This window comes from Limulus polyphemus, unplaced genomic scaffold (assembly GCF_000517525.1).
Source record: "Limulus polyphemus unplaced genomic scaffold, Limulus_polyphemus-2.1.2 Scaffold2970, whole genome shotgun sequence".
In the NCBI taxonomy this organism is placed as follows: Eukaryota; Metazoa; Arthropoda; class Merostomata; order Xiphosura; family Limulidae; genus Limulus; species Limulus polyphemus.
Genome location: NW_013668580.1, coordinates 111,579 through 117,369, shown reverse-complemented (window position 1 = coordinate 117,369; position 5,791 = coordinate 111,579). Strand labels below are relative to the sequence as shown.

Sequence of the window (5,791 nt, the reverse complement as noted above, 5' to 3'; positions counted from 1 at the left end):
ACACTATCTTACCTTGCGAATCAAATCTCCAGGCTGTGCTTCAATTGGAACCACTGAATAATATTGGATTAGAATCTATAACTAGTGACACTATCTTACCTTGCGAATCAAATCTCCAGGCTGTGCTTCAATTGGAACCACTGAATAATATTGGATTAGAATCTATAACTAGTGACACTATCTTACCTTGCGAATCAAATCTCCAGGCTGTGCTTCAATTGGAACCACTGAATAATATTGGATTAGAATCTATAACTAGTGACACTATCTTACCTTGCGAATCAAATCTCCAGGCTGTGCTTCAATTGGAACCACTGAATAATATTGGATTAGAATCTATAACTAGTGACACTATCTTACCTTGCGAATCAAATCTCCAGGCTGGGCTTCAATTGGAACCACTGAATAATATGGGAGATCAATAAAAATTGGAGCATTGTCATTTATATCCAGAATGGTCACTTGTACTAGAACATGAGCTACACGAGGCACAGTGGTGGACGTACTTCTTGCTTCTACAACTAGAGTATAGTTACTTTTAGTCTCCCAGTCAAATGGTTTACCAGTTGTTTGTATTAACCCAGATGTCTTCCCAATTCTAAACATATCAGAAGGGTTCAGGATACTGAAAATCACATTCTCATTAACAACACTTCCCACTACAGCTACCATTGTAACTCTTACAACGTCAGTTGAGTTCTCCATAACGGAAGCCATGTAAATGTTTTTGGAAAACTTCATTCTACCATTTCTAGTATTTTCTACTCTGATTTTGACTTTAGTAGTAGCTTCAAAAATACCATCTTTCGCTGCTACAACCATAATATACTTGTCTTCTAAGTTTTCTGGGTCTCCTATAAAGATTTGACCTGTGACCTCATTAATAAGAAACTTTGCTCCCCGATTACCAGAAACAATAGAATATCTAAATTCCGTCTGCACATCAAGATCAGGATCCACAGCTTTGACTACCGTCACAGCTACACCTTCGTATGTTGGCAGAAGCAAAGTACATTCATACAGATCTTTTACAAACTTGGGGGGAGAATCATTGACATCCAAGACACGAATAAAAACCTCTGCAGTTTCTTCACCACTCAGCTGAGGTTTACCCTTATCTGTAACTTGGACTGTTAGTCGAAAAAATGGTATTTTTTCGTAATCCAATGCCTGTATAGTGCATATCAAACCTACAACAAAAAGGTGGGCACTTTATATCACGTGGTTAGAATACCAGCTAAGATGATAAATAAAACAAATGCCGACGACAGAAAAATAAAGTTTTAATGATTATTCTATATATATATATATATGGACATGTCACTTCGGAGTACAAAAGTATAAAATTAATTAAATACCCAGTTCTTGTAGAAGATAATAAGGTTGTTCTGCTAACATTTAACGTAAACAATTAATTAATTTCAAACGAATATAATTCTCCTGATCCCATAAAATGTGCTATTAGTACGTTGATCACAGAGATGTAAAATTTAACATAAACCACAATGGAGACTTACACACTAAATTTCACTATCTTCTCTCTCTTAAGTTCTTCAAATACATAAACACCCTACATTTTAAACAGTTTATTTAATTTGGTGAAAACTAACCATGCATCTTTAATTGAAATTAATAAATCATTCACGATGTCTACAAATTATACAACTATATATTCCATTGCTAACTGTGAGTTATAAAATACACTGGGATGAATAAAAGAAATATCTAATGATCTCAGAAGATTCACAAATAAATTACTAAGAAACAAGTAATTTCAGAACTTGATAAATTATTATTTTTTGAATGATGTCTCACAGTGACAAAACCAGGTTGGAAACCCCAATATTTGGACATAACCATTCCTAGTTTAGAACTGCTGACCAAAGTGACTAACAAACAGTAAGTAGCACTCGGTGCCTGTGCAGCTATTCTTAACGGAATAATGAAACTGACTGTAACTTTTATGCTGCTCTCTAGAATTGAAAATGTATAGTTTGTTTAGTGGCATATTGCATCTCGTACCCTGAACCTTCGATATTCATCCTGGCACTAAAACCACAAAGTCAAACCTAGACTCAAGTAAGATCTAACTTACAAGCTACACTGCACTTAAAGAAATATATATATTGCTGGGAAAGCAATAGAACTTCTGAGAAAGTTCTATCAGGTGAGATATTAGAGGATTTATTTTTAACTAATTTCAAACCACAAACAGAACAAATACCCATAGTAGAATCGATCCGGAAGTAACTACGAGGCATCTTCTCGACAATCTCATACTGTAAGTATGAATTCAAACCGGAATCTTCATCAGCTGCACTCACCACTAATGGAACACTCTGATTGGTTAACACGAAAAGTTCCAACTTCTGTTGATTCGCTGATTTCTCCGTAATATGTAGAATAAAGAAATTTTGGGGCATTATCATTTCTGTCAAGTACGTGTATAATTACTACTGTAATAGCATTCAAGTTAACTAGATTTGTTGCATTGACAATTAAACTGTACAACTTTGTTTCTTCGTAGTCGAGTTCTGTAGTTGTACAAAGTTCACCGGAATGAGGATTAATAGTGAACTTTGCATCCATATTTCCAGACACTATTTCATAGTATAAGAGAGACTGACTGAAGGCTGTTACAGTTATGACAACAGTACCAGGTTTTTCATTTTCATACAGTTCTGTGACATACTCTTGTTTCTCAAACTTTGGTGCAGAATAATCAGGTAAAGTCACAACAATATGAACATTTACAGTGTTGTCTTTGGGAATTCTTCCTTCATCAAATGCTTGTACTGTAAGATGATAGTCTTCTGTAAACTTTCTATCAAGTTCCTTGGCTACTGAAACAATCCCAAGCTTGGAGTCGATCTTGAAACTGTTTCCTTCATTGCCTGTACCAGAAAGAAAAACAAAAAAACACACAAGTCAAGAGGAAAAAATTATATTTTTAAACACAAAAGAACTGATATCATCTTTCTTTAAATACTCATGAGACCATACATGCTATGATTTCCAAGAAATATGAATGCAAGTAGCAAACTGCATTCCTAACTGATGTTACATCAATAAATATATATATGTGTGAAACTGAAGGTTAACTAAAGACATATAACAGGTAGTTTAATTTTGAAACAACTACAGTGTTTGTTGTAGAAAATATCCTATCTTGTTGTTTAGTGATTCCAAGGTATAAAACAACAGAGTAAATTTAAAAATGAAATTCTTAAGACAGCTATGAACTTTGTGAAAATATTCAATTAACAATATGTAATAAATGTGTTAAATAATATTAAAATCTATTAATGGTTTTATAAGTGAAACAGGAGAGGTTAAACACAGAAAGTACAGTTCTTTTGAGGTCTTTTTACTTTTTCAGAAGGTAGAATAGACACTAGAGCATGGACTGATTCCTCTGCTACTCGTTTTTGCTTCATTCCTCTTTTGTTTTGCTGTAGGTACTTCATTCTCACTTTTCAAAATCACCATTTGTGTGGTCTATCAACAGTTCTTCAATAATATTGCTGAGATAACCAGAATACTTCAATTTTTGGTTTCAAGTTTGCCTTTTACAGACAAGAAAGGCATTCAGTGTCATCCGAGAAACTAGATGTAGGCCTAGCTTTTTTAACCATCCCAGGGATTTTCGACATGGGTCATAAGATTCCAGATATTGGGTCGGCTTTGTCAACAGAGCCCATGTAATTAGTATATTTCTCAATATGTTAGGGTTTATAGAAGAATAGGGATGTTCCTCCATAATATGTTTTATTCATTTCAACCAATGACGCCTCATACTTTGTTGTAATTACCAGAACATCCTTTTTGTCAACCCATTGCACAATTAGAGCATTGTCACACCTTGCAAATATACTTGTGAATTTGGGTAGACCTTTTTTGGCACATATTTCTTTTGGATGGCCTCTGTTTGGCCTTATTGTCCCTGTCACACACAACTTTCTCAACTCTATATACTCGGCTAACCTCAAACTGGAATACTAGTTGTCAGGCCCGCCGACAGGGGGCAACAGCCCAGGGGCCCGGGCAAATGGAATCTGGTTATGCCATAAAGCCCGCAAAGCATCTTTAGGCTATATCTTCATTTAATGATAAAAACTATAGTTCTTGGCTTCTCTTTGCATATAGACGCTTGATACATTAAGAACGACTGAAATAATAATTTGAGTAATAATGAATATGTATTTGTTACTTTATAGATTTAATAGATATTTGTTGTTACTTTATTAACGTTTTTACACTTATACTGTGAGGTAAAAACGGCTACTGCTATTATTTTGTCTGGTTTATGAGCTCGTTACTGTCCTAATTAAGGATCTTCTTTTTAATAAATTCTTGAAAATGTTAAAAAAGAGAGAGAGAAAGGGAGCCCGGCGAGGATGTTTGCCCCGGGGCCCGTGCTACCTCTCGACGTTTCTGCCACTTGTCAACAATTATGTGTCGTTCTTTGTCTAGTACACTTTGTACAAGACGCACCACAATTCTCTCTGAAACAGAAAAGTTTGGGGGCATAGCAAATGACAACTGGTATGTGTCATTTCCATGTCCTGAGGGACACATAACGAAAAGTTTCAATCCAAAACATGATCTCTTGGTTTTGATATATTGTCGGAAAGCTAACGTACCCTTCCAAAGTACCAAAGCTTCATCAATTGCAATGTTTTCCCCTGCGTCGACTACAAACTTACATTTTTCACACAAGAGGTCACGGAAAGGTTCTATTCGATTTTGAGCATTCCCTCTTTCAACATTTAAGAAGTGCAAGAATTTCACGATAGTAAAGAATCTGTGACTTGTAACGTCACTGCAATAAAAATAAATTCCCAGAAAAAGAGAAGAGCACTGCCAATACTGATGAAGTTGGTGGAACTTACATAATCCACTGTATAAAAACAGTGCCACAAACACATGTAGCTCATCAGTAGCAACATCATGCCACTTGATTCCATAAATTTTGCAATCAGGATTCGTATTGAAATATTCTTTAGCACGATCATTTATACATCCACACAAATAATGAATAACTTCTTCACTGAGAAAGAGTTTGAAATAATTACTATATTTCTCACTGGCCTTATTTATATCAGGGTTTATTCCTTCAAGGGAGCAGTGTCTTTAGGCCTAGCATCAGTAAACGGATCGGAAATTAGTTTCCACCCAGTCAATGTTTCCCTTGTAACTGGTACTGATTCTTCCAAATCACAAGAACTGGTGTCACTATCACCTGATGATAAATCCCATTCACTGTCACTATCAGCCAGGAAATAGTCAACATTAACATCAGCCGGGAAATAGTCAACATTAACATCAGCCGGGAAATAGTCAACATTAATATCAGCTGGGAAATAGTCAACGTCCCTATTAGTCGGGAAATAGTCAACATTAATATCAGTCGGGAAATAGTCAACATTAATATCGACTATTTCCCAGCTGATATTAATGTTGACTATTTTCCAGCTGATAAGAATGTTGACTATTTCCCGGCTGATAGTGATGTTGACTATTTCCCAGCTGATATTAATGTTGACTATTTCCCGACTAGCATTAACATCAGCTGGGAAATAGTCAACATCACTATCAGCCAGGAAATAGTCAACATTCTTATCAGCTGGGAAATAGTCAACATTAATATCAGCTGGGAAATAGTCAACATTAACATCAGCTGGGAAATAGTCAACATCACTATCAGCCGGGAAATAGTCAACATTAATATCAGCTGGGAAATAGTCAACATTAACATCAGCTGGGAAATAGTCAACATTAACATCAGCCG

The 5,791-nt window shown here is 35.5% G+C and overlaps 1 pseudogene; it reads right to left on the bottom strand.

Moving 5' to 3' along the window:
* The window catches only part of LOC106468338, a 97,065-nt pseudogene that overhangs the window by 39,965 nt on the left and 51,309 nt on the right, over window positions 1-5,791 (bottom strand).